The following is a 7,308-nucleotide window of genomic DNA, read 5'->3' on the forward strand; positions in this document are numbered from 1 at the left end:
TGATGGCTGTTGTTGGGTGGGTGAGCTCCGGGGTCCAGCATCTCCTGAGCCTGGACTAAACAAAAGAGAAGTTGTCCACTGTGGAGGTATGACCCAACAGCCCGACAGCTAGCAACATAGTGACACTCTGTCTCTACAAAAATTTAAACATTAGTTGGGTGAGGTGGTATGCACCTGTAGTCCCAGCTACTAAGGAGGCTGGAGCAGGAGGATTGCTTGAGTCTAAGAATTTGAGGTTGCAGTGAGCTATTATTGTGCCACTGCACTCTAGCCTGGGCAACAGAAAGAGATCCTGTCTCTACAAAAAAAAAAAAAAAAGAAAGAAAAAAAAGAAAAAGAAAATGTCTGGTAACAATGGTAAAAACATATTTTGGTCTCCGTCTCTTTCCTCTTCCTCTTTCTAAAGAGGGTGAGAGGAAGGGGGAAAAATTGGTTAAGAGCCTGGCTTAGCATAGCCAAGCACAATGATAGCTTCTAGGGAAAAAAAAACCTAGGCATCTTACATTTCTAACAACGAAGAAAAAACAAAACAAAATATGCCAGTTAGTATTTTGGTAAAAAGAGTGAAGGGCGGCTCTTTGTATTTTATTATGAAAGGAAAAATCTTTTCCACGTAGCCTATCTGCATGTACTGCCAAGGTGGACACAGGGCAGAAGGGGCAACTGTGTGCAGAACACACATCCCTGGGGGAGCAGGAGCCCAGCTTGTAAAATCGTAGCTAGAATATTGGAAAATTTCAAGGAAAACGATGATGTTAACTTAGAAAATCGCCTCAAGTCGGAAATTTGATGTGACTCTGGGGATTATGAAAATGAATTCTTTTCATATATGATTATATGGGGAAGAGCCTGGTAGGCTCGTATTTATATTTTTTGGTCTGCTGAGAATGATATTGTATCATTACATGTTCTCTCTCTCTCTCTACCAATCTCTTGATCCCCCTATTGAATAATCTGAGTTAATTTTTCAGGGAGGAAAACAATGTTCAAGACAAAACCATTAATGACTAAATCAATGTGCGCATGCATTAGCTTTTATCTACCAAATTTTCAGGTCTTTAGGGGCAAGCAATTGCATGGCGTCTCCACAACACTGTATTTACTGGCAATGAGACCTCAAGTGAGCCATGTAAGCTGTCTGTGCCATGGTTTTATTAGCTACAAGATATGAATAGTACAGTTCCTACATCATTTGATTGTTGTGGTAATGTAATGAAATGACACGAGTGAAGTGTGTGTGTCGTGGTGCCTGATCCGTGAGCTCTGACATGTGGCCTGATGTTTGTAAATGTAGCACTGGACCTTTCACTCAGAGGGCCACATCTCTGAAAGCTTTTATCATCCTACTTATATGAGCTTTCTAGGGCTACTATAAAAATGTACCACAGACTGAGTGGCTTAACACAACAGAAACTTATTGTGTCACAGTTCTAGTGGCTAAAGGTCTGAAATTAAGGTGTTGGAAGGTTCTACTCTCTCTGAAACCTGTAGGAGAAAATCTTTCCTTGTTACTTTCCAGCTTCTGGTGGTTTGGTGTCCATTCTTGGTGTTCCTTGGCTTGTGGCTGCAGCAATTCAATCTTTACTTCTATTATCACATGGCCTTCTCCCTGCCTGTCTCTCTTCTTATCATAAAACATCATTGTATGGATTAAGGACCCATCCTACTCCAGTATGACCTTATCTTAACTGATTACATCTTCAATGACCCTATCTTCAAATAAAGTCACACTCAAAGATACCTAGGGGGTATCCTAGGGGTTAGGACTTCAAAGATTCCTAGGGGTTAGGACTTCAATATATCTTTTGGGGGACACAATCCAATTCATCACACTACTTCATTTTATGTTGATAAAATGACCATGAATGTTAGTTCACAATCAAATTAACTGTGAAAGAGGAGGTTGTTTAAATTGCTCAAGATGATGGAAGATGGAAGTTAAGTTCTCTGCTTCACAGCTCTTTCCCTAAAATCAAAACCTACCTGCAGTTATCTAACTATAGATAAGTGAAGAGCAAAGGAAAGGTCAGTTTTTTTTTTGTAAGCAATTGCTTGATTTACATATATTTACACATATTATGTTGATTTTAATCTTGACTCAGTGCCATGGCAAAGCAGCAAACTAGAGATACAGTAAATGGTATTATGAATATAACCTGGTACTGATAAAGCAGACCAATGTGACATTGAAGGCTTTTGTCAAGTTGTTTGTGTAGGGTTTTTTGTTGTTGTTGTTCATTTGTTTATTCAACCAAGAAGGAAAGAAAATTTTCCCAGCAAAAGACTACAGAGGGACTCCAACAAGAAGAGCACATTTTGGAATCTTGATGAGGTCAGAACTTGGTTACAACGTCCAAAATTGCCAAAGCTCACATACAGGAGAGCAGCGTACACGTTTGACTGGCAAGTGACCTGTGCAGTTCCAAGACTTGTTATGGATGAGGATATAGAGGTGCGCTAAGGGGCTTTTCTGAGGTTCCCAAGCAGAGCACAGTTAGAATGCTGGACTGCAGACCCTTTGCTCAATTGATCCTCTTGTGCAACTTCTATTTGGGACACTCCACCAGCCTCCTGCCTGGCCTGCTGCTTCTACGACCTCATGAAGCTTTCTCAGTTCCAGATCTTAAATTAAGGTCTCTCAAATCCCACCTCCTCAGAGAAGATGTCATGACGGATCAACAATTATTCTATCATCCTTGTTTTATAGTTGCAGGATATTTATTGAAGAATATCTGATTTCGATTGATTATACTCTGTAGGAATTAACTTCATTATTTGGAATTCAGTTCAAAAGCCTACAGAAGAGCAAGAAGAACTATGGAACATATTAATTAAGCAATGCTTATGCACTAGTCATTGACCTCAGTCCTTTTTACCCATCCTTAGGACTCCCAGAAACAGAAGTGTTTTACTCCCATTCAGAGATTAGAAAGCAGACTCAGAGAGGTCTGTCCAAGACTTCTCGGAATGAAACCACTCAGTCTGGAGTGATCTTAGGATCATCTTGGCTCTTAAGTGTCTCTTTTCTCTTCTGGAAACTAGCTAGTCCTAAGGCTCATGTTGATCATGTTTTGTGTTTGTTTCAGTCGCTCAGGTGACCATGTGTCTAGAATGTGTCTTAGCTAAAAGAATTTAAGTATGTCTCAGGTGCAGTGACCATGCTAGCTGCTCTCAGAGTTCCATCTCACAGGGCTGCCCGGTTGCTCCTGAGAAGGCATCTCGCTTGCAGACAATCAACTCCAGAGGACGTGGTGCCTACTGTTATAAATCTCTGCATTTTCTAGCTGTATAAATACAAAAATGTTCCAAGGAAAAGCACACAGTGTTTTTGAAAACCAAACTTTTGTGCAAAAATGAGGTTTTCCAGTTTTCTCTGTGTTGCTGGCTGCAATTCTTTGGAAGTTAATTATTCCACTGAATGATTGTTAGCATAGAACATCAAGGCCATCATGATCTCATCTTGCGCGGTCAGCATTTCTATTGAATCATAGATGTGGCATTCACAGCCTCAAACCATTTTTGTCTTTCTGGCATTTGCCTGGAAGACTAAGTTCTGCTGCTTGTTTTAATCATCTCTCTCTCTCTTCGACATGTAATTATTCAGATCTTCCTTTTTGTGGAAAGATGAACAGTGGCCTCTATGCTGAGCTGCTCCAGCCACGTCTGACAGTGAGGGAAGGTGGTAGCACGTGGGAGTTAAGTGTTGAGCTCTGGGTCCAACAGAAAGTCGAATCCCAGCTCTGCTTCTTTATTGAAAATTGCTGACTTTATTTTGGGCTTGGTTCACCCATTAGTAAAATAAGGCTAATTTGTCATTATACCTGTTTCTTAGAGTTTTAGTGAAGATTAAAGGAGGTTGATGGGGGAAAAACTGTTTTTCCTCTTCCGTACTCTGATAACACTTCTGGTCCCCAGAGCATGTGGGGATGTCTCCTTTATCAAGGAATTTTCCAATTCTCTGCAGACACCAACTGGGTGTCCTACAATTCAATTCAATTCTGACACTAACAAGAGTTGGTGCATATCCCACAGGTTAAGGGCTCAGTCCCTGAAGACTGCCCCCAAGTGAGATGCCAACAGCAAGAGGTGGGTTCCCCAGCCTACCCACAGCTTCAGACCTACCAGTGACAAACTGGAGGTTCTCATGACCTCCTGATTACGTTTGACCATTTGCTAGAATGGCTTGCAGAACTCAGGGGGACACTTAATTTATAGTTACCCATTTGTTATAAAGGATACAACTCAGGAAGAGCCAAATGGAAGAGCTACATAGGACAAGGTATGGGGAAAGGGGCGTAGAACTTCCACGTGCTCTCCAGGTGTGTCACTCTCCCTGAACCTCCATGTGTTCAGCAACCAGATGCTCTCTGAACCCTGTCCTTTAGGGTTTTGCTTTTTTGGAAGCTTCATTATATAGGCATGATTGATTAAATCATTGGTTCTTGGTGATCAAGTCAACTTTCAGCCCCAATTGAGGCTGAAAGTTACAGCTGTCCAAAGACATGGTCAGTTTCCACAGGGCTGTCTTAAGAAATTATGAATCATATTTATGAATTAATCTTGAATTCAGTTCCAGGAACACTTAGTGACCATTTCTAGGACACCGGGCACTCTGCTTGGCGCTAAGAGTAGAGAGGTGGCTAATCGTGAACCCTGCTCACAGGAAGCTCACAGTCCACAGAGGAGATGGCTACAGAAACAGGGTTGTAAATGGTATTTGCAATGATATAGGGTCACAGTAGGTGCAGAAGGAGCACCAGTTGGTTCTGATGCAGCTCCCAGGGAGAGATCACACACAGGAAGGGCACTGAGTCAAGACCCGACTCCTCCGCCTCCCCCTTGGCTAGTGCTCCATCCATTCCCACCACATTTGCCTGGTAGACATCTCTTGCTGCTCCACACCATGTCAGTGTCCTAGTTCAGATGCTTTGGCCTGGACTAGTGCAGTGGGCCCCGTGTGGTCTGCAGACTTGCTCCTATCCAATCCATTGTCAAATAAAACACAAGTTGGGACTTACTAAGGAGAGACTTTATTCAAAAAGATTATTGAAAGGTGGGGATGGGGGGGCAGGGAGGAAGGACCTACGGCAACAGGGGGAAGGCTCTGACCATGAGATCTGCAGGCATCACAAGGGAGAGGAATACACAAGGGTAGAGAAAGAACCGGCTGTGAGCAAGTGGGATGGTTGGGAATGGCCTGACTGCATAGTAGACCCGAGGACGTCCTGATGCCAGCCTGTTCTCAGGAGCACTTTCTAGGGAAGGCTGCAAGCTGGGCCAAAGGTCAAGGAGATGGGGGAAGGAGAGAATCTTCCTCCTTCCTCCTAGGGCTCAGGTAAGTTCCACATTGTCACCATCTTCTGCCCAGCTATAAGAAATTTCTTTCTTTCTTTTTTTTTTTTTTTAGACAGAGTGTTGCCCCAGCTAGGAGAGTGCCATGGCATCAGCCTAGCTCACAGCAACCTCAGACTCCTGGGCTCAAGCGATCCTTCCGCCTCAGTTTGGGATTACAGGCTGGGAGTAGCTGGGACTACAGGCATGCGCCACCATGCCTGGCTAATTTTTTTCATATATTTTTAGTTGGCCAATTAATTTCTTTCTATTTTTAGTAGAGACAGGGGTCTCGCTCTTGCTCAGGCTGGTTTCGAACTCCTGACCTTGAGCGATCCGCCTGCCTCGGCCTCCCAGAGTGCTATTGTCAAATAAAACACAAGTTGAGATTACAGGCGTGAGTCACTGCGCCCGGCCAGAAATTTCTTTCTGACCGCAGGTATGGTCGTATGGTCAAGTGACTCTTTTTTTAAACATAGCTCAGTGGCTCTCATCGCAGGACAAAGTCCATTCTAATTGCCTTTGCCTGCCTCTCTTGCCGTACCTCCAGTCCTGCACCCCAGCAGCACCAACCTGCTCGTTGTGTCTGGCCTATGACGTTTCTGATGTCTGTGCCATTGCCCATGCTGTCTCCTCTTCCCCTCCTTTCTACTCGATTACTCCCAAACTCCTAGTTATTCTCCAAGTCCCAGATGAGGCAATGTCTCTAAGAATTGGGTATTCTCTTTGTGTTCCTGCAGCATTCTGAACTTACAGCTCTTTGTTCACTTAGCATATTGTAATAATCATTTTCTTACATCATTAGCATCAGGGACTGTATTATAAACCTTAACAGCTAACATTTATTTAGTGGGTGTCTACTTCTTTGCCAAGTACTATTAACTCAATTACCTCCATTTTTCAGACAAGGAAACTGAGACTAGGAAGAAAATCAACTTGTCATTTATCATTCGAAGACTTCACATTGAATAGAATGGACATGCTCTTGTAAGGTTACTTTAGAATTGCATCTCTAGAGTTCTGTAGGGGTGCCTTGTGCCCTAGTGGTGACAGGATGCTCGAGCACGGAGGGATTGCGGTGCTCATCCAGTTCATTGCCACCAGGGTACAGGTATTGAACCTTGGGAAGGTAGAAGACACAGAACTTACTGTGCTTGAACAATATTGGTTGTTCCAGTTCCTGTTGAGGGTTTGTGATGGCAAGTTTATACTTCATCAGCACTGTAATATTCAAGCTAACGTGTGTGTGTGCAGTAAACACAGCCCTAGAAAGTTGATATCTTGATTGACAGTTCTGAACAGCATTCAGTGGCTACTTGGCTTTCACTCCCAAAGAAAACTTCCCCGTGTCACAGAGACTCCTCCCTTGCTGGTGCTCTGATAGTGGCAAACTATGGACTCTGTGTCCTTATTTATGGCAGACAAAGACCTTCTAAGAAATGCAGTGGTCATAGCTTGTTATTTCATTCATTCACTCATTCAATTAATTCTTTATTCATTCCTTAGATAACTTGACCAATACTTACTAAGTACTTAATTTGTGCCAGGTACTATCCTAGGCTCTGGGGATAAAGACAAAAATGGGGCACGGTTCTTCTCTTCAAGGAATTTACAAGCTTCTAGAAGAATCTGTCATACAAACAAATAAGCAATGAAAAGATACCAGTGGTAATTTAGAAATAATGTTGAGGAAAGAGAAGGAATAAAGGAGCTTTGTCAAAATAATACTTTTGTCAAAGTATTATTCATGGTAATTAGTGACCATGGGCTCCCTGATTAATCTAGGTCTCATGTCACTCAAGTAATTATAAAGATTGGAGCCAAATTACCAATCGGATTCTATTGAGAGGCAACATGATTCCATCAAAACGCTATTATGATTTTGCAGATTTGTCTGTGTGTATAGATTGCACATAGAGCAAAAAACATCAGGCCCTGGGTTAGACAGAGAACATGGATGCTGATGTTGGAGTCTGA

The sequence above is a fragment of the Microcebus murinus genome, chromosome 7, assembly GCF_040939455.1.
Source record: "Microcebus murinus isolate Inina chromosome 7, M.murinus_Inina_mat1.0, whole genome shotgun sequence".
NCBI classification, from domain to species: Eukaryota; Metazoa; Chordata; class Mammalia; order Primates; family Cheirogaleidae; genus Microcebus; species Microcebus murinus.